This window comes from Amblyomma mixtum, chromosome 9, assembly GCF_055824585.1.
Source record: "Amblyomma mixtum isolate Tamu chromosome 9, ASM5582458v1, whole genome shotgun sequence".
In the NCBI taxonomy this organism is placed as follows: domain Eukaryota; kingdom Metazoa; phylum Arthropoda; class Arachnida; order Ixodida; family Ixodidae; genus Amblyomma; species Amblyomma mixtum.
Window position 1 is genome coordinate 75830687 of NC_143020.1, and position 23066 is coordinate 75853752.

A 23066-nucleotide genomic window follows, 5' to 3' on the forward strand; every position below is an offset into this window, starting at 1 on the left:
GGCCTTCGCTCCGAGGAGGAAGGCCCCGGGGGTGGGGAAGGAAAGTGGTGTGAGAGGGGATGCGTGTCAGGAAGGGGAGGGAGGTGAATCATGATTCGTTAGGCTGCAATAGTGGAACAACTTATATCCGGGGGGTGTGTAATGAACAAAAGGCTTTGAAGGGGCTGCGACGGGGGAAGGGGATGAGGCGCTGGGTGAACCTGCAAAACTCAGATAAAAGGATTAGTCAGCGTGGTACAGGGAAATGAGAAAAAGGAAAAAAAAAGGCTGGCACTGGAAGGAGAAAGGAAGGGGGGCATTTCCAAGGAAGGACAAGGCAGGGGGGGGGGGGGGGGGGGAATGGCTCGTGTTCAGAGAAAGCCAAAAAGTGGGGGCGGAGGGGGTAACAGGAGTGTCATGGTTTCCGAGAACTGGTAGCAGGGGATTAGGAGAAAAAGAAGAGAGAAAAAAAAAGGTGAACAAAGGGAGAGGGTGACGAGGCCGGAAATGGGGTGGAAGATATGACGTGGGAAAGGTGCAAGGAGCGACAGTATACTTATGTGAGGTTCTAGGAAATAGTCTGACCACGTGCAAGACATTTGTTAATTTAAAATTATGCTGACCCTGGAATGTACCTGAGAGATTCCACGTTTCCTCTGGACATGTTGATCCCTGTTGGTTGCAGTGTTTTAAATTTGTGGATTAGGAATGCTTCTCTGTATTTTCTGTCCCTAGTCGATTTGAATCCTGACTGAAGAATGAACAATTTGAGTTCGTCGAATTTGTGATGGCTTTGATTAAAATGGGTCGACACTGCCTTCCACCCCCGGGGCCTTCCTCCTCGGAGCGAAGGCCCTATTTAATCCCTGCCGATGATGAACGCTTTGCCCAGACGAAGACAAGTCCCCTTGTCGAAACGTTGGCTCTAGCAACCTGAGGTTTTCCCCTCCCTTGTTCATTTTGTGATCGCCAAGGACCATCTACCGCACCCTCTCTCTACCATGGACCCATAACTTAAAGTAACTTAACTATTGGAAGATTTTGCAGACATGGTAATCCGCCTTCTTATATGACCCATGTGCACATGCGCATAGATATGACTGGAAGCAATCTAGTAGATATGACGGGAAGCAATCTGCACACAGTTACTCAGTGCCGTGCCATGCGTAGCGCACTAAAAACAACGAAAACGATCGCTGCAACGAAGTATTCGCAACCCATTGAACTGGTTCTTCAAAAGAAAAAACGAAATTCAGGGGTAAATATTATCCGTCCTGCTTATCAACGTAAGTAGCTAGTTATCATGAAGCTTGTCGAGACCGTCAGCAAGAAAGGCCGCCACCGATCGGGCCAGTAGGACTACTGAACAGGACTGATCCGGCGTCAAGGTTCTTCTAGCTGGTCGAGGTGGATCTTCCTGGCTTTTTCCCGCAATCGACCTCTGGAAACAACTGCAACATCGTGGCGATGGACTACCTGACCTTCTAGGCCGAAGCGTAAGATCCGCCGAATGGCAGAGTGGCGGAAGTCGGCAAACATTACAGCTATGGCTATACTCAGTTCAAAACTAGAGTTTCAGTCCGGTGTGCGTATGTTTAACACTGGAGTGACCTTTGGGCTTAGTGGTCTCACAGCAACAGCCTTCTGTCAGATGCCAAAGCAAACTTTGGCTATGGCCAATGCAATGTTGACCTCAAATTAAACCCAGGTCGTTTCCAAAATATTGCCCATCCCAACCCCCAAATTTAGCTGACCCCATCCCTGATATTTGACCTTTATCAATTTGGACCAAAATCGATGCCCAGGGTAATTTGAATGCTCTCGTTACGATGCTATTCTCCAAATTTGACCCTCACTACTCCAAAGTTTGGCCCACCCCAAAATTTAAACTTTCCTCGATTTGGAGAAAAATCGATGCCCAGACAATTTGACTGTGGGCTATGATGGTAATATCCAAATTTGACCAAGGTCACTTCCAAAATCTGGCCCAGCCAGCCCCCGAAATCTGACTTCCTTCAATTTCGATCAAACCGTGTGAAGCCTAATTTGACCTCAATCGTTCTGTTGGTTTGACCTTTGGGAGGACCTGACATTTGAACCGAATCCAGAGCATTTTGTATTTTTAAACGACATGCTCTGGATTCGTGATAGCGATATTCACGTGATAGACTAGCAAGAATAGCTATCGCTCGATCATTCGATGCAACATAGTTATATAGCTGTTAGCGCGTTTATTACAGGGGACGGGTAGAACAAGCCTGGAAACGCATTATCGTCGGTAACAGAAACTTTTCAGATGCAGTTTTTGAACAAAATTTAACCTTGGTTCCTGCATCAAATCCACAGTTAGCGCACGCTTCGTCGCTCCATACTCTATATTTCTTCTTTTACAACGAGAACATTACACGTCAAGTCAGGAGCAAAACCCGCCATCCGATCTCACAGAATTCTTCCTAAGTGAGGAGCAATTAAGATATGAAGCAAAAAGTGGTGAGGCATCAAAAACAGGTTTGTTACCTTTCTGTTGGAAAAGCGAAAACTTAAGTCAAACCAGACGTGTAGATGCTTGGACTTGTTGGGTCATAATTCGGGGGAAAAAGCGCAAAAAAACGAGGACACACAGCTTTAAGTTCTGATAGCACACTGTCGCGTCTGTCATTGCATAACCCTTCTAAAAATATGTGCGCTTTCAAAATTGCGCGAAAATGGCTTTACAGGTGAAATAATTGAGGCTAAATGGATTACGCTTTTGAAAACTGACAGTGTAAGTAGCCTTCTGTGACGGTGTTGATAAAGGAGCTTGCGTATGCGGGTGATATACTTTGCGAGCGCAGTGTACTGATCGTAGAACCGTGATATAATGGTACAAAATCCACCCTTCCTTTATGCAATACATCATTTTTGGAAGTTGGCGCTGTGTGTGTGAGGCCGTCTTTTACACGCTTCATTTTTTCCCCTCAAGTTAAACGCAGTAGACATCTGCTTTTCTCCATGCATCGCTCACCATTGTTCTCAGCAGCTCTTCAGGTGGGAAATCCTCCCAGCCTACGTCCTGGTCTTCAAAGCGGCGTCCGTCACGTGGGCAGGTGTGGACGCCGTCCTTAGCACTCCGCTCATAGCAAGCGTCGCAAAGCGCGTGCATGCAGGGCAGCAAAGCTGTCCTGTTGCGTACAGTCCGCACGCGCTGCATACCCTGTATTCTGGAAGAGGGTCGACGAAGTCCAGGGGCTTCCAGTCCAGCATTGGCGAGAACCCGTCAAGCGTATACCGCCTTCCGCTCGGAGCCATCGTTGGCCGCGTTCCGTTGCCTCAACAAGGGGTGCTCGAACAGCTACGCAGCTGCGGAAGAATGTATCCCCTATGATTCTTAACATTCATCGTTATCAGGTCTACTATCTCTGTGGTCTTCGGCACATATGCTGTTTCTCGCCGAAATCAACATGTCAAGGCAAACCGATAGCAGTACGCTAAAGCGCCGTGCCTCTCCTTGCTGCGCTCATTTAGAGATAACATAGATTGGCGCGAATTGTACCAAGCAAAAAAAAAAAAGAAAGGCTGCTGCTTGACTAAACTTGCAGGAGAAATTGATGTTATCTTTTGAGGGAACATGTGCGTCAAAAATGCTTCGTAAGAACCGGTTGCCATCGTGTTTTGCTTTTTATGGTTCATAAATTAAAAAGTTACGAGGAACTTCAGCCGCTAAAGTGGTTAAAGGCGAAAGCTTGAGTGCTGTATTCTGCTAAGCGATTGTTTACTTCACATTCTGTTGGTGCATTAATTAACTGCCAATTAATGACGCTTAATCTTTGCCTTTAGGAGTGGAATGCGACAGCGATTTGTAGCGCTGCCAGGGAGTCCACGGAACGACACCACCCGTTCGGCGCGATGCGTTGCCCATTTAACGGAACGCTTTTTGAGGAAAGGAAATGGCGCTGTAATTCTGTCATCTCGGTGGACACCTGAACCGCATCGTACAGGAAGGGAGGAAGTGGAGTGGAAGAAAAAAGAGAAAGAGGGGACGTAATGGAGAAAATTAAAATAAACCGTTTCACATATCTTTAATCTCCCTGCCTTTCGTCTATTTTTCTCTCTCTCTCTCTCTCTCGGTGGACACCAGTCGAAAATTGAATTTGAGGAAAGGAAATTGCGCAGCAACTGTCTCACGTATTTCGGTGGGCACCCGTCAAAATTCGCACGCAGTGACGTCACGGATATTTCGACCAATGTGAAACGCGGACAAATTTGCTAACACGTCTTGGTCACGGCAGTATGTGCCATTAAAGGCTTTCGCCCTAAAAAAAAGGCAGAGAACTTTAACCGAAGAGACAGAATCCGCCAAAATACGGTGATGAGCTTTTTTCGTTTTCAATTCTTTCGCGTGCAAGAATGCTCATAGGGATTTAGCATCAGTGTCGCCATCCTTGGTCGTGTGACATAGGCAACCTAACAGTTTCCAGGCGGCGCTGCAATTGTTCCAATGCGCGCCTAAAAACTGCTGCCGTCAGCTGCCGTCAAGAGGCGAGAACAAGTTTCGAACTTTGGTTGATTACACTCCTTGCTCTCTCGGCGAAGCAGAAAGCTGACGCACGCCAAGCGTGGCTTTGACAGAGCGCGGAAGTTTATGCCTATATGTGCAGGCAGGGGGTGTGGGAAATGCACTACGGAAGAAACTAACAAAAGGCCGGCTCCTCTCGCTAGACTGCATGTTACGGCGTTATTTATCTCTCTTGCTGTTCTAGCTGTTTTTGATTTCCCGCTGTTTGCATGTTTTCGCTTTTTTATGCTTTATGTTCGCTGTCACTCCTTTGTCTAAAGCAGAGGCCTCGTTGATGCGTCTTTTTTTCATTGCCTTGACTATTGTATTACCTCCCCTGATTATTTTCCTTCGTGGAGAAATTAATGAATATTTTTGTGAGTGCGTATGGTGTACCTGCACCGAGATTTTTGGGTTTTTCCTGGGCACCGTAAATAAAGATTGATTACATAGATTCGTTATAACTGTTATTGACCGCATCATTTCTTCGACATTTCCCCAACACGCCTGTTATCCCCAGTTAACGAAGGTGCGCGTGCGGGCTGGTTACCTCTCAACGGAAAAGTGCCTGCAGCGCCCTCTACTCTATATTGTGCATGTAAAGTAGAGAATGATCTTCTGCATGCATGAAAATTAGCCCATAAGGCTATCACGTCATACCCTTAAAGGGGCTCTGCAGCACTTTTTTGAAAATTTCGCGATATTCAAAGATTCAAATCTACGTAGCCTATAGGTAAAGCATGCCAAGTCTTTTTGCACTAGCATTCAAAATAGTCACGTAATCAACGATTGAATTTTGTGCTTCTCCTCAATGCGCAGGAGCAGTGCAGAAAAACTCAGCTTGACGTCACGGAAAGTATGATTTCAAATTACCGCTGTCCTCAGCCACACCCTGCCCTGACGCGTAAGACGCTACCAAAGAACTCTCAGAAGGGTTCGCCTTCGGTGGCGTCGGTTGTGTTCCTTCAAAGTAGGCGTTTGTGCGTTGGAAATGTACCATACCTTCGATGACGTGTTCTTGCACCGCCCACTTGGCGTTGTGGAGAAGCTTGAAGAGCGTCCGGTTTTTAACCGGCGATTACTTCACTATTTCAAGCGCTAGCCCAAAAAGACTTCGCATGCTTTACCTTCAAGTTTCACAAATTCGACCCTCTTTAGCTGGTTGATTTTTAAAATCAATGCAGTATCCCTTCAAGGCAGAGCTTGTCCCCCCAATACGTTCATGCCAGCCTTAGCTACTCAATGCGAGCTATGGAGAAATTTCAAGAAATATTTCTATCCGCATCGAATCACTGGACTTTTACCTTCAATATCAGACTTAAATTACAGTACAGCATTGCAATATTAAAAATTAATGTCGAAGAATCCTGGAACATAACGTAGCAAAAGTAAAGACACCCAACGAAGGAGTACTCCACTTTACATGTTCTTCTTGGTGTACAGTTTTCGGTGGCGTCGGTTGTGTTCCTTCAAAGTAGGCGTTTGTGCGTTGGAAATGTACCATACCTTCGATGACGTGTTCTTGCACCGCCCACTTGGCGTTGTGGAGAAGCTCGAAGAGCGTCCGGTTTTTAACCGGCGATTACTTCACTATTTCAAGTGCTAGCCCAAAAAGACTTCGCATGCTTTACCTTTAAGTTTCACAAATTCGACCCTCTTTAGCTGGTTGATTTTTAAAATCTATGCAGTATCCCTTCAAGGCAGAGCTTGTCTCCCCAATACGTTCATGCCAGCCGTAGCTACTCAATGCGAGCTATGGAGAAATTTCAAGAAATATTTCTATCCGCATCGAATCACTGGACTTTTACCTTCAATATCAGACTTAAATTACAGTACAGTATTGCAATATTAAAAATTAATCTCGAAGAATCCTGGAACATAACGTAGCAAAAGTAAAGACACCCAACGAAGGAGTATTCCACTTTACATGTTCTTCTTGGTGTACAGTGTTTCACCTTGCAACAACAACCACAAAAAATAAAGCCTGGAAACGAAGCAGTAATTCCGAATAAAGTTTTTTTTTAAATCCTGGGCGGCGGTGCTTTGAAGTCTTGTCGCTAGATGCCGCCACAGTGTCCACGTCTACTTGAGTTCCGCTATGCCGTGCAGACAAAGCGTCGTCCACAAGCATACATGGTCAGCAGACATGTAATTCAAAAGCAGATTTTGAAGAGAAAAAAAAGTGAATTTATTTTGACATAATTAACACGAGAGGAATATGGATAATGCTTCAGGCGGAGAACACTGCTGAAACTGCCACACGACGCTTCACTACGTTTCCCGGGACCACGGCGTTTCCAGGTAGCTCTTATCCAGGTGAAATCGCTTGAAAAGATTCTCTAGGTCCGCCATTTGTAAGCTTTTAAACGGGTCAGGCTGGTTCGAGGGAAGGCGCTCAACAGTTATGAAGCGGCAGTCCTTCCCGGCGGCATGCCGCCTTGTGTCCGACTGCAAAAAACAAAAAAATCACAATAGCATTATAAAACCTCCTGAACATTAGCGAAAATTTGCAACAACACGCGAGACTCAAAAACGTAAAAAAAATCAATCTCCGTGGTTTAGGCAAGTCAGAGGATATGAGAACAAACCATGCAGAATTTACACAGACTAACGGCTTTAATTAGAATTTAATGAAACATCAGTCCACACTGAAAAGCATCATGTGTCAATGGTACAGCTTTAGTGCAGAAAAATTTCATAAATAAGTAACATCACTGTCAAAGGTACTTACCCCAGCAGCCTCAGGAAAAGAAGAACGCTGACCTGGTCGGAAAGGCTCCGCATTCGGATTTAGCGAGGAATTATGAAAGCAAATGAGTGAATAAAAAAAAAATCCTTGCCAAGTCCGCTATAATCAGTATAGAATATCGTGTCTCATTTAGTTAAAAAGGAGGCCTAGAGCCAAGCAAAATTGATGCAAACATGCAAAGCGCATTATCTTTGCGCCATTTCATAATTTGCTTGCAGCACTTTGGAAACCAGAGACCTCCTGAGCCAATCAGAAGCGCGCGTTAAACACATTCCGCCTATCCGAGTGTTGACTGCCCGCAGCGCAGAAATATTTGGGAAGGAAAGTGTATATACTTACGCGGTCACCGTACCATTAGCGTGTGATCTCCTGCTTATTCGCTAATTGCGGGCATTTTGCGATACGCTAAGCCATTTGTCCCAATGGTCATTTTCAGCACACTGAGGACGTATTAGCGGACACAATTCCTGTTCAATGGAAGATCCTGCGCAGTGGCCCCGCAGAGCCACACCCATGACAGTACCTGGTCAGGAGAGGCGCGCAGTAAACCGCTCTACGTCTCCGTTATTACGATTCCGGTATGATAAGAACGTCAATTCACACACTGATGCCACCGTAAGCAGATGGCCACTTGACGATAAAATGGATGGATTGGAGCGCCCCCTTTTTAACGGGGTGGTCGCAATTGCTACCTTGATCAGCTTTTTTTCCCCTTCATTTTTGTTCATCTGTGTCGTTTATTCTCATTAAGATTCGCCATCTTCTTCCACTACGGTTTCCTACACTTCTAACCTGTTGTCAACTGTCTGCTTTTCAGCCACCAATCCTCCAGTCGCTTTTTGCTAACTTCTACTGCAGATTCATCTCGCTCAGATTCATAAGCTCAGCCCTGGAGCGCCAGATGAATGCTAGAAAGAAAACCAAATTTGTGAACACAGTGACGCTCTTCTTTAGGCCTTAACGCTGCAGAATTATCACTGTACTAAAGCAAAGTAATCCCCCATACACTATAATATAGGGGACAGGAGGCGCAGCAACACACCGCTAGTTCCCTTTTGAATGAATACAGATGAAAATCGAAATACTGAAGACGGCAGTTACAGCTACGAAAAGAGTGCGAACCCGGTTGTCCTGCTACGCTACTGCTAAACACAGGAAAAAGAGTAGGTAAGCGAGCATAGCGTTTGCACACTACGAAACACGCTATATTGTTATCGCACGCTACCACATATGCCAATTTTATATCTGCACTGGATTTTGCATAATGAGAACGTGGACACAATACTTATCGCGGCTGAGGTAATCCTTGAAGGAATTGCTCACAAGGAATACAGAATACCGCCGCAAAGTTGTCTAAAGAGGGGTTAATACATCAGCAAGAGCAATATGTACTAATTAAGCCCATCAAATTGGAGAAGCAAAACACGCCTACACCAGCGCCTCTGCCTACACATAGCGCGTACCTCGCGCTTTGAGGGCACGTACGCAGATACCGTGGAAGACGCCAGACGGCGCCACGTGCCTTTGGCGGCGCTCGCGGTACGGGCTATGCTTAAAGTCTCTGTCATTCCACTGTAAGGGCAGACTACAACAAACCGAAGAGCACACGCGGAAAGTAACATTTGGACGTAGTATACAAGAATGGTCCTTTCAGGGCATCTTGATTTCTCCAAATCTTTGGTCATTCGTATCATTAGCTCTTGTATGCCTTAAGCAAATACCAATAGAAGAGAAAGGAATAACAAAATGTGGGTGTTACCTACCTGCGCGTTCAGTTGCGCCACCCATTTTAGAAAGAAAGCGTGATGCTCTCCACGTTCAGTGTAGAACTCCAGACGGGCGGGACAAATTGTGCACTGCGAACAAAGGAGAAAAGGGTCAGTCGTGAACCCACTGCAAATGTCGGAATTTTTGGCAACCACAGATCATTCCCTATAAGCGGTACGTTAAAGAAATTTAGCTTAGTGCGACAGAAGAGCGAAAAAATATGGTCGCACATGAAGGAGACAGAAATGCATACTGTGCACAACACTAAGCCATTTTGATCCCTGAAAAATCTGTACAAAGCGCAGCAGGTCGTACTAAGTAAATTGCAATCGAATACTTACGTAAATCCCGATAAATTCATATTTAGGTTTACAAATTCGTACGATACGCATTGGCTAACTTATACAATGTGCTAGCGGAATGCCAGAAACAGCCAGCAGTACCAAGTTTCAATAACCCAACAACTCAGGACTAGAAGACAGCGCTGTCCAGCTCACTTTCGGAAGATCATCTTTCGCTGGCGGACTGGGCGAAAGCAGCCAACAGTTCTATTCATGAGATTTGTTCATTACCATTATTGTTCATTAGGATACCCAACAATTCTGGACAAGACCATTTTTGAGCAGGAGACCTTTCACGAACGAAATATTTTTGTTTAATGTAATATTTGCCCGCAACAATCAATATAGCAGTTGATCAACGGACGAGTGTGTTGTTGAAATATTTTTCCATTAAGGTCACTGTTGTCGGCTAAAGTGTTCTTCACTGGTTGCGGATGGTAGACTTAACTGTTCGATGCGGTGGATGCAGACCTTGAAAAGAAAGATTTTGCTACATATCGGAAGAATTCATTATTATCTTGAATGTTTCCATAGCAGTATCTGAATGTTTTCCAATATTTAGATCTTTCACCGAGAATGTTGGACGTGTGTGCAGACCTGAAATGTTGACAATCGTAAAGAACTTCTACTCCACACTCTTAAAGAAAAAGTTAGTAAAAATGTAGTAAGTGCAGTAGTTACTTACTCTGACTTCGTTTTACTACCTTTTATCAGCTATTTACTACCATCTTCAAGGTATAGCTGGCAAAAGTAGCCCTTACTACCGTTTTACCAACTATAATCGCTAGTTACTACCTAGTTAGTAACCATTCCTTTAAGCCTAAAATAAAGTCAAAGAATATAAACTGACACAGATTGTTGTGCTAAGTAATTGGTTTTGTAATGAAACATTTCTCCAGGGGGATATGGTTAGGTAGACTAAGCTGTTTCTAGAATCTCAAATTCATAATTAACGCTGGTATCTTAGCTCAACCGGTAAGAGACACTAGCCCCTAAATGAGGCTCTGAATTACGGGTCATATAAGACTGAGAAAGATTTCTCTACATGTGCACGCGCAGTGCGCATGGTAAGGTTGTTGATGCCATCTCCTCGCATAATTTCTATATGTCATTCGCGATAAGCTTAAACCTAAGTTTGTGATTTACGGCCACCACGCTCCGATAGCTCTGTCTGGATACCGGAATTAGTCAAGTTCTCTGGGAAGTTTTTTTTTTTCGAGTACGCATAAATTTGACAAACCACGCCAGCACACCGCACGATGAATCTAGCAACATATGCTAGTTTCTATTCATTTTCTTAGTAAATACTGCTAGCTTCCCGTTACCAAATGCAGGCAGAAGTCGTTTATACCTGCACTTACTACCTGCAGTTACAAAAAGGGTAGTAACATATATGACAACCAGTTACTACCACACAATTTAGTACGTACTACTTCCTTCTTACTGAGAGTGCCGTGCCCTCAATTTCGAGTGAATATAGCGACATGTTGCTTGCATTGCTGCTTCATTTGACTAAAATAGTTTATGTCTACTGCTGCGCCTGAAAAAGCAAGAAAAAACGCCGTGGTTGACCAAGGAATGTAGTAGTAACAGCCCATACCTTTAGATAGACGACCATGATGAAACGTCCGCAGGTGTCCCTGTTTTATCCAGAGCAGCAAGAAGCAGCTTTGTACGGCAGGCGGTGTGCTGGGTGTCTTCTGCTTAGGTATGGCTTCTTATACCTTTCCCCGGCACTACTGTTGGCAACCTCTCCAGATTCCTGAACGCACACGTCATCCCTTTTCCTGGAACCGTTTACTGATCCTGATATTCCCTCATACCATAAGGATTTTCCGGAGGGTGTCCTTTGTATCCCAATACAAAGACCTTACCACCACTACCAGAATGATCTCTGGAACACCCTCATCTGGTTTGGTTCCTGCATCCTGTTTCCCAGCGACGTTCAGGATTTTTTTTTTTGTATTCTCTCTCTTTGACAGCATTTTTAGCTTGAACCCAGAAAATGCGAGGTGCCCGAAAACCTTTTTAACGCACACAGCTATGAGTCAGTGTGCATGGAATGCGAGAACAATACCTCATCTTCTCGGAATTCCCCTTTTACGACAGGTATTTCCAGGCACTGGTGAAGGCAGTGTCAGCGGTGGTACTGGTCCTTTGTCCTGTGCGCCTCTGAAGTCCTCAATGCAAGCCTTGTTGTCTGCTGTGATGCTAGGATACTCAAAGTATCGTCTCGTACGCGACAAATACGGACAGTAGTATTTTTGAGCGGGAAACCTCTTGCAAACGCAATTTTGTTTCGTATAATTTTAGATTTCACTACAACAACCAATATAACTACGGTTCACCCGACGGTAGTCCTTAATTTTGTTTTCTATTAACGTTTTTTGCTTTCGTCCCCTTCGGTTTACTATGGGAGCCTTAACTCTTCTATGCTGGCGATGGAAACACTTTAAAGAAAACTTTCCCTAAATATCAGATGAATGGAATATATTGCTTTCAATATGTCCGTAAAAGTATTCTGCAGTTTTCAGAATTGTTGTCCGAATTATTTGCAGATAATCAATGTAAAAGCCTTCGGTGGGAATGTATCGCAGGAGGGATAGAATGCACCCGAAGCTGACATGATTGTTCTGGATTGCAAAACACTCGGCTGCAGAAGGCTGGGAGGGGCAGTGTGATGCGTACCGAAGCGGCTCTAACCCCGACATGGAAGGCGGCAGGCACAAAGTCAGCGGAAGCAAAAGTGGATACCGAGAATTTTCGGCTCTTCTCTCACTCATGGGACTCTTAGATGCCAGCACTGGACTCCACCGCTTGCGCTGTTTCGCGGAACCTAATTGTGCAGCGTTTGCTATACGGCTATCCTATTCGAAGAAACGCAAGAAATATCTGAGGTTGCTTAGCTCTCGATATTAACATTTCATCGGTCCAGACCCAAATAGACAAAAGTGCTCGTCCAGAAAGTCGGTGCTTAGGAAATATGCCCATACCCGCACGCTAGTTGCGAAGTGTAATAAAGCGCTAGCTCACTCCGTTTTAATGTTACATAATATAAGATGTCGTCCAGGCAGAACCATGGGTTCTCTGTCACGAAATTCAGTGATTGATCAAGTTAGGTGGACGTAGTCAAGGTCGCGCGACATCAGGGTGCCAATCCCAAGAGGGCGCCATTTTGAAAACCCATCACGACAGGCGGAGCTAGGAGCCTGCTGCAGTAACGACAACGATACCGGAGTGGGCGAGCGTAGCAGGGGACTCAGGTTGTCAGGTGGACGGAGAACGTAATTAATATGTGAACAGAAACTCTATGGAAACGACTGGGTTTCGAGCCCGCGGCGGCGCGAACAGATGTGCTTCGTTGACCACTTCATTCGACACAGGACGCCGTCGCCATAATCGATAGTCGGACATCTAGCACGTATAAATGGCAATATATCGCACCCTACTTCTGATGTCGTCGACACCAGCACGCAAAGAATTCTCTCTTGAGATGACTTAGGAGGCCCGAAAATATTTCTTCACTCTACTCGCAAGGAAGCCACGGAGTTTTGGAAGAGGTACATTTTACATTCGTTCATGCCACGTTGTCTCAAAGAGGCCTTTAACAAAAATTTCGTTCCCGGAACCGAACATTTTTTTTATTCCGAGGAATAACAACGTCGAGTATCCGCCGTTGCTGTATCCAACTATAGTGCTGTTTCCCGGTAAGGTCCGAAAGTCAGCTTTTGTGCCTAGTGCAAACCCCTCAGCATGGCGGCCAAACCGGTTTTGTAGGCAGAATTAGGGTGCAGCCATGGAGGAAGGAAAGAACTAAGGAGAGGCCCTGACGTCACTTTTTGTGAAGCCGCCCGCAACCGGAAGTTGGCTCGGCTCTCCTCACTATCTTCTTTCTCCACCGAGCTACGGGGCGGGGATCGCGCGCGGCTCGCCAGCGCTTCGTAAAAGAAAGGTATCAAAAAAACCGCGCCGCTCGCCGCTAGACTCCTACACCTCCCTCCCCGTAAATGCGCACCTAGACACAGACCGGCGCACAGGTGCGGTGAACCTTTTCCGACGCCAGGCGAAGAAAGACGACATTGCGCGCCGCTTATAGCTCAGCTGCCCATCCTCCTCGGGTACCGTACACCCGCCGTGTGGCTTTCGAAACGCAGCTCAGCATCGACGAGAGCGGCTTCATGTTTCTGTGCTGTTTGGTGAGGTGCGAAAGTTCGCTGATGAAAACAATCAACGCTTCTTCGCGTGTCGAAGCGCGGTTCCGGAGTGCCACCTTTTCGCGAGATTCATTTCAATGCATTGATCGCTCCGCGTAACGACACCAAGTTTGACGAACAAAATATCAAATGAGCGGTTATTTGCTGCATTAAAAAGCAATCTTAGATGCGTGCGTAACGTCACGACGCCAGGCATGTAGACTTTAACACGCAAGGACGAACACACCGTGCCGAAAGCCCGTCCACCGCCACCGAGAAACACTCGGGCCCCTAGCAACAACGACCCTAACGACGCCGTACGCCGTTGCTAGTGGCCCGAGTTTTCTTAGCAACAACGACAACGTTGCTGGTGGCCCGACTTTCTAAGCCTAAATTTTGACGTCACTTTCGCCACATTCTTGCCAATGCATTGGGAATACGAAGGGCCTCTCCTTAGTTTTCCTTCCTCCATGGGTGCAGCGCTGAAGACATCGATTGTCAAGATAATTCCGCACCCCTTTTCCCTATGCTTCCAACCTTTGCTGCGGTCGCAAAGGGATTAAGCTCCCAAGTGATGGCTTCGCAGGTACAAATCACCCTGCAGATTCAGTCACCAAAGAAGGCTGAAAGGCGATTGTGCCAAGGTAGTACTCGTTAGTGCATGCACAGCATAAAGGGTGGTTTATATGCAAATGTCTGAGCGGCTCGTTGCAGGGTTAATTTAGTTGTAACTTGATCGCTTTGGCCACTCTAGCCGTCGTGACCACTCAAAGCAGGTTTTTGCGAAAGCTACCGGCGCGGCTCGCCAAGCTAATGGCGGCAGTTAAGGCTTGTCGTTTCGCTGGATAGATTGCGCTGAATGAGGAAACCCCTATTGCTTGCGTTTTCGATTGTAGCGCTGCTGCTGAACCCTCCTTCAGCCCATTGGACGCTACCCGTCCCAATTGTAAAGGGCTTGGCAGCGCAGGGAAACTGACTTACGGATTTTCGCAATGGGTTTACAACTCGACGGTCGTTACTGTTCGGCGCATACGCACTGGCGTCCCAATATTTCCCTGCTCTCTAAACGATAGGATCCCCCTATTTTGAAACTCACCAATAGCAGGTCAAGCTGCGATTGACTTAAGTGAAAATGTGGCACACAAGAGAGCACTGCTAGACAATATTTAAACTGGCTTTTGTGGTTAAAAGTTACATGACTTCGAACATGTGAGCAACCGGACCTTATTTATGGGCGGTGGTATTTTCCGCCATACCATCGTATTGGCTATCTAATGTAGAGAGTGGTGGCTGCTACCAACTTTACTTTCACTAGAAAAGTTTGGCTTATTGTATGCGGTGGAAGAACATGGCCAGGTTTTTTTTTCTTCAGGAGGGGCCCAAAGTTTTCTAGCACCCTTTTCTATTGAAGTGGGGTGATGGATTAGGGCCCAGAAAAACCGCTGCTGGAAGCATGGGGTTTTATTATATACGTGCGATGTGTTCACTGCGGCAGAAAAATATATTGGCGCCTTCCGCCTTGGTATTTAAAGGGCGCAATTACTCTCTTTAAAGGGCCTTGCGATGTAAATGAAGCTTGTGGCAGAGCGAGTGCCATACCTGAGCGCGGAACGAGGTCGCCCGATTTGCAGTACTTAGTGTTTTACTTTGTACTCAGTGAGGGTAAACTGATAAATCAAGGGAATATAATAGGAAATACGTCATTTTTATGGACAAGGAAGGTTTTATAAGTAAGATAATTGCGTAAATGAAAAGTGAACATGTGTCCCAACTCGCGGATTCATACAAGTGCTGTTCGTGATGTATTATGCACTTCTTCGAGAAGCTACTTATCCGTCAATTGCCAATTACCGTCGAAATAAGAGAGAAGCCGAGTGGCGTGCGTGACAAGGAACGCAAACAGTCTCATTGATAAAGATGCAGAAAAAAAGACGACTGACATAAATGCTAGACAGAAACAAGACCGTTGAATTTTACTGTCAAATTGGTCGCTCATGATGATTGTCGCCGTTGTACGCAGCAAAACATACCCAAGAATTCTGGACGAGCATTTTGAACAGGAAAGAGTTTATGAACGCAGTTTTATATGAGTTTATGGGCGTTTTACGTCGCAAAGCGACTCAGGCTCTGAGGGACACCATAGTCAGCGGCTGCGGAAATATCGACCACCTGGGGTTGTTCAACGTGCGCTGATATAACATTACACGGGCCTCTTAGAATTTCGCCTCCATCGAAATTCGACCGCCACGGCCAGAATCGAATCTGCTTCTTTTAGGTCAGCAGCCGAGATCCTTAATCATTTAACCACCGCGGCGGCTTTGCAGGTCAGTCGCATTTTGTCATATATATTGGAAGATTTCACTTTAACAATTAATATATCAGCAGATCTAAAGTCTCCAGGCTTGCATTTTTTTTTTGCTGTTAATCTTATTGATATGGTCAAAAGCGTTCTCCATTGGTTTTCTATGGCACTCTTACCTGATCGATAGGAGCGATAGAAACACGGTAAACGAAAGATTTTGCTACACATCGGAACAATGGACCATTACTAGCAATATTTCTATATCAGTATCCTACAGTTTCTCAGTATTCGAAATTTTTTGTCTAAGAATGTTGGACTTAGGAATCGCGAGCTCTCAACGGCCTTCACGCCCTTTTGTGCTTGGTAGGTGGCGGGTGAAGCGGTTCCGTTCTTAATTCACGAGTCGAATCGATTACTTCGTACAAGCTTTGAGTGTTTTCTAGTTGCAAAGTGTCGATTTATTCTTCTGCCGTAGCTATAGTTTCTCCTAGAAGAAACTGTATCTGGCAATAGAGTTCTGTCCAGACGAAGAAAACTGCCGCTAGACTTTCATCCAGATGTAAGGAAGATTTCAGGCTATGTAAGTCGAGGCGTAGAGAGTACGTCTTAAATGCTCCCGCGTGCCTGCATAGCAGGTCAGCGAGGGAGTATTTCACATTTGGGACCGCAGGGGTCGGGGATGACAAGAAGCCATCTTCGTCAATCACCGTTGTAGTTGTGCTGATGAAGAAGGTTTTTGGTAATTGCAAAATTTGAAGTATGGCGGCGAAAGGTGGGGGGTGCTGGAACCGCTGATGGATTGGAGACAAAATCGAGAGGAGAGACGATCCATGGATCTTTGCGCTGCTCGGAAGGCATGTCGATGGTGGTGAGCGAAGGCGCAGCGTTTTCAAGCGCAGAGATGCGGGCTGTCTCGGCCGGTAGGGGGAGAGGGTTAATGTATCAGCGTCCTGATGCTTGTGGCGCGACCTGAAAAGACGACGCTTAGGTTATATTCTTTCAAACGGAGAGCCCATACATCCAGGCAGCTGGAGAGATGTTTTTACCAAGAAAGCCAATGAAAGGAATGCTCGTCCATGATCACGTCAAAGGACGGCCACAGAGATAAGGGCGAAACTTGCCAAGGGCCTAGGCTAGGCACTCACATTTCCGCCACGGAATGATTAAACTTAGCTTTGGTGAGGGTGAGGCTGCCGGAAGCATCCACTTATTTGTTTAATTAACTAAAGCTGCAAGTTGGGCGAGCTGGGGAATGTTCGTGAAGTAAAAAACAGGCCGAAAGAAAGAATGAAGACGCACAGCCCGACGCAGGCAAGCATTTGTCGGCGTCGCCCAGTCAGTTTCCATGTTTCCTTCGCCCTATTTTTTACGTCATGAATATTCGTCGAATCAAGACTTGGACAGAGCTACCTCAGCACCGAGGCCGGTATAAATAGCATCCGTGTGTACTTCGATTGGTGTTCGCAGGTTGAAGTGGCGCAGGATTGGCGGTGTCAAGAGGAGACTGCGGAAGTTGGTGTAAGCGTCGTCGCGCGCAGGGGACCAACTCGGAAAATCTCTGTTTCTGCAGGAAAGCGGCGTTAACTGAGTTAAAGAGGCAACAATGACAGCAAAGTTGCGAATAGAACTTCGAATATAGGTACAGAGGCCAAGGATGCTGTGCAGTTGCTTGATCGAAGTAGGCTTCGCAAAGGCAGCCATAGCACGAAGTTTGTCGGGATCGGGACGGGCACTGTCTTGACAGAACGTGGCCTAAAATTGTTAGTTAATGAGCAGCAAGAGAAAACTAGGCTAGGAAAAAACCAGATGTATGCGATAAGAGACAAAGAGGGCAATGTCATTAGCAATAGGCATCAGATAGTTATGGTAGCCGAAGAGTTTTACACAAATCTAGACAGTAGTGATTGTAGTCAGGAAGTTACTGAGAGAGGCAGTAGAGTACAGCAATGAGACCCCCCCCCCAGTAACGAAGGAAGAAGTAGAGACAGCCTTAGGAGCAATGCATCGGGGGAAAGTTGCTGGTGAGGATCGGATAAGAGTAGATTTGTTGAAGGATGGAGGAGAGATTGTGCTTGGAAAACTGGCCATCCTGTATGCGCAATGCCTTGTGACCTCGAGCGTACCTAGAGCTTGAAAAAACTCTAACATTATCTTAATTCATGCGAAAGGAGACGCCAAGGACTTGAAGAATTACAGACCGATCATCTTATTGTCTGTTGCCTACAAGGTATTTACTAAGGTAATCGCTAATAGGGTCAGGACAACCTAAGACTTCAATCAACCAAATGATCAAGCAGGCTTTCGTAAGGATACCCGATAATAGGCCATATTCACGCTATCAATCAGGTGATAGAGAAAGACGTAAAATATAACCAGCGTCTATAAAAAATGTTCATTGATAACGAGAAAGCATTCAACCCTGCAGAAACCTCAGCAGTCATGCAGGCATGCCGGAATCTGGGTGTAGAAGAGTGTTATGTGAAAATATTGGAAGATATTTATAACCTTTACACAGCTACCATAGTTCTCCATAAAGTCAGCAATAAATTTTCAATAAGGAAAGATGCCAGGCAGGTAGACACGATCTCACCTATGCTATTCACCGTCTGTTCACAGGAGGCATTCCGCGGCCTGAAATGGGAACAGTTGGGGTTAAGTGTTAATGGAGAATACGTAAGTAATCTTCGATTCGCTGAAGACATTGCCTTGATAAGTCATTCAGGACATGAGCTGCAAAGCATTGATCACTGAGTTAGATAAGCAGAGCAAAACGTAGGGCCTAAAAAGCAGCATGCAGAAAACCAAACTAATGTTCAAAAGTCTAGCAAGGGAAGAGCTGTTCGCAATTGTTAGCGAGGGGCTGGAAGTAGTAAGATAATATATCTACTCAGGGCAGGTAGTGAGAGCTGATCCGGATCACGAGAGGGAAATAACTATAAGAATTAGGTGAAGCGCATATGGCAGGTTCTCTCAGATTATGAATGGCAGTTTGCCAATATCCCTCAAGAGAAAAGTCTACAACAGCTGTATCTTACCAGTACTCACCTATGGGAAAGAAACGTGGAGGCTAGCAAAGAGGGTTCAGCTTACGTTAAGGACGACGCATCGAGCTATGGAAAGAAAGATGACAGGTGTAACGTTAAATGAACGGAAGCGGGCGGAGTGGGTGAGGAAACAAACGCGGGTTAATGATATCCTAGCCAAAATCAAGAGGCAGAAGTGGGCTTGGGCAGGGCATGTAATGCGAAGACAAGATAACCGCTGGTCCTTCAGGGTAACAGAGTGGATTCCAAGAGAAGGCAAGCGTAGCAGGGAGCAGCAGAAAGTTAGGTGGGCGGATGAGATTAAGAAGTATTCGGGGATACAGTGGCCGCAGCTGCCGAAGGACTGGGTTAATTCTAGAGACATGGGAGATGCCTTTGCCCTGCTGTGGGCATAGTCAGGCTGCTGATGATGATGAGCAGCAAATCTACACTTTCTTTTTTTAAGTTGAGCTGGAAGCTGGCGCTCTTAAGGCGGGGCCATACGTGCTTCAGACGGGACAGATGAGTCTCAAATTCGGGTGAAATGATCACGACGTCATCCAGAAAACAGATGCAGGACTTCCCTTCAGGCCGCGCGTAATGGTGTTCATCCTTAGCTCGAAAGTAATAAGGGCTTTACAGAGGCCGAAATGCATCACGGTAATTCCGTACAGGCTGTCAGTGGTCACAAACGCGTTTTTGTGGCGATGTTCTGGTACCTTATTAGAAGGGTGGTCGTCGTCACTTTGCAAAGCTAGAGTAGCTATTCAAGTGTGTGCATTATTTTCAGGTGCTAATGATTTAAAAGAGGTTCTCATTAAAAGGCACAATAAAGCGAAAAAGATGGAGACTGAGACCATTTAATTATAAAAAAATGTTTTTAATATCGGAGCACTCCTGTTGAGATTACACGCTCGCCTTGCCGGACCAACAGGAGTGAGTTCGGCAAACTCACTACGGGGTAAGTGCGTTCTGCAGCGAGTGTCATTAAAGCTCACCGTGTACACTCCGCGAACGACACGTTAGCGAACGTCGCTTGTTGAAGAGTGGCACTAAATGCCCCCCCCCCCCGTGACAAGGGTATAAAACGTGTTCTCAATTCTTTCTTTTTCCGTTGCTTGTGATGCATGTTATGCTACAAAGACGTTTGTCGTAAGGTGTCTCTACTGGCATCGCAATCCATTTCTAAGGAATCCCACTGTGCTAACGTATGTGACTGTTCGGTAACCCTTACTTGTAATCCTTCGCAGGTTACGTGCTGGAACGCGAGCCGTGGCTGCGATGTTGTGATGGCTGCTTCGCATCTCGCAGATCATATTCGGGACGAGTGCCTGTACAACCGCCCTCTCTGCCCCCAGTGAAAGTCATCGGGCAAGCAATGCCCGGAGGGAGCGCCCCGCCAACTACGACCAGGTTCTGAGGGATCAGAAGCTTCCATCCGCTCTCAACTTCGTTTAAATCAGAAAGCAGCACTCCTCACCACTCTGGAATTCTGGCATCGCTTGAGGTGCAGGATCCAGGCGAAGCCAGAAGCTTTTTTTTTTGCAGTCATTAACCTGCAGCTTCCGAAAGAATTACGAAGCAAGGGAGGGTGAGTTACTGGAGAAAAAGAAAAAAATACAACTTCATGAACTCAGCAGGCTTGAGCGTCAATCATTCAATTTCATTTTCAGATCGATTTGACAAAAAAGGATTTCGCGCAAGTGCTTGTCTTTGCTTGGTATTTTTGAATTTTAAGACTGTGACCTGCGGGCATACAAACAAGTAGGGATGTTTGTTGCAGGAACATGCCCCTGATTTTTATGGGAAGTATTGTACATAAGAGTTTAAGCACCACATCTACTCGGCGGAAGGCAAGCCGTTTCTCGTTGAGCTCGCCTATCAAGGAACTTTTGTTGTCTTTCCTGCCATACAGTCGCCAACTGATCTGGCTGCGCGGCTTTAAATTTTTTCTCTAAGCTCATCGAGCTTCTTGTTGAAAGGGACCCAAAACCATCAGCCACAATCTAAAATTGATGTTACGCAGATCAAAAAGGCAACATTTTTTAACTTTATGGACGAACATGTCATGTTCCTTTGAATAAAATTCAATACCCTGTGCTCTTACTTCCAAAGCGCCAACGTACGCACTATGGAAACAATCAGAGGTTAGTTACCTTGCCAACGTATGGTATTGTTATTCACCGTGCAAGAGGATTCAGTAGGTCTTTTATTTTTGGTAAAACAGATATGAACACAACTTCTGTATGGTAAATTCATCTTCCTAGTTCAACTCCTGGGCTGATTTCGGGTTTAATCTATGTGTAAGCACGCGGCACCATCATAGCATCTGCCGACATGTGCGATACTCAACGAAGCTGCCGCCAAATAACAGCGAAGACGATGGGATGCCTTCAAGGTGTTGCTTAAGACAGGAGTCGCGGTTTGCTTGCCATGACTGCTGTGCTGTCTGCACTGATGACCTCTATAGGACGACAGAAGTTATTGAGGGTGATGGCCTGTGCCACCCTTTGTTTTTCTACCGAGGGGGTGAGGGAGGCAGGGAGGTTGACATCATAGTACCGCCGCTTACTTGTTGGCAGCTATTGGCGGTTTCACGGAAAACAGCGAACGACAAAAGAGCGTACAATCAAGCCCCACAAGAAGCAACGGCCCAATGGTAAAACAAAAGTGAAAAAAAAAACTGCGCAAGAAATCAACAGCATGACGGCAAAGGAAAAAAAATCCTCACAACGACAAGCGAGTTCTTAGGAAAAAAAAAGCAGGGGGACAGCAGAGGAGAACAGGAAATAAACGAACAGCACGATGACAAAAGAGCGCAGTGCAGTTCAGCGCCGCTTTGCGGAAAAGGTGAACGGTATCAATGATAGCGTGAGAAGGGAAAAGGCGATCCAAATGGCAACGGTAAAGTGAGTTTGCGATTGTTCGTTTCGCTAACAATTCAATAACGCTTATCATCTATTGTCTCCCTTCCATTCTGGATAAGCATGAAAATTGCCAATCCTTCAGTGGTTGGTCGCCCCTTTTCTTCTGATGTGTGAGAAGTGATGCATTACAATGCATCATCATTACAGCTTCCGTACACTTGCTGGTGAAACCAATGCCGTGACCTCTCGAAGGCAGACACACGCGAACACAAAATGTACGCTATGCGAGTTTGTCTTGTATTTGCTGGTTTGGTTTTTTGTGGTTTAACGTCCCCAAGCGACTCAGGCTATAAGGGATCTCGTAGTGAAGGACTCCGGAAATTTCGACCACCTGGGTTAGTTTAACGTGCACTGACCTCGCACGGTACACGGGCCTCTAGAATTTCGCTTCCATTGAAATTGGACAGCCGCGGCCGGGATCGAACCCGCGTCTTCCGGGTCAGCAGCCGAGCGCCATAACCACTGAGCCACCGTGGCGGCCTGTCTGGTATTATATGTTTTGAGCATCGTGTTTACCTCATCCACAGTATCCGCATTGGTTTTTAATTACTCCGTACTCATGCAAATCATAATTCCTGCTAACCATTTTTTTTTTCAATTTTTCCAATTGCCGCTGTTTGTTTTTAATATAGGAGAGTGTGCGCATGCGAAAACACCTCGGCCTCAGGAGAAGAGCCCACAACCTGTTATGTGGAAAGCTGGCGCCCTTGTTTTATGGTTTGTCTCAATTTGTCAAGTGTGCTCATGATTGAACACCTTACGACTATAAGAGAGTATTTATGAGGACACATTTGTCAGACACCTGCTTTTTTTAAAATACATTCCTTAAGAGGAATGTTTTCAGTTTTGATGCAAAACAAAGAACTTATTGTGCATGTGCAAAGTAAGCGCCAAACATGAACTACAGTTTTACGCGTTGAAAACAATGTATGCACAGCATCATTCGTGAACTAGCGCGAAAGCAGAGGGAATTACACAAATTATAGAACAATAAAAATCAAAGGAAAATAGGGCGCGATTGATAAATCAATGACATATCACTGCTGCCACTACTCTCAGCAAATTAGGTATCAACCAGCTATGTTTACGATATAGTTACGGATTGAAGAGTGCTGGCGGGAGCTATCTTCTACAGTTATTCCAGTTTTCGCCATTTCTGGCTTTTTACCTTTGACTTTATGATACGTTTATGTTCCGTTAAATTTTACTTTGGAATTTAGATTTCGTTTTTGACACTTCTCTGGCTCGCGC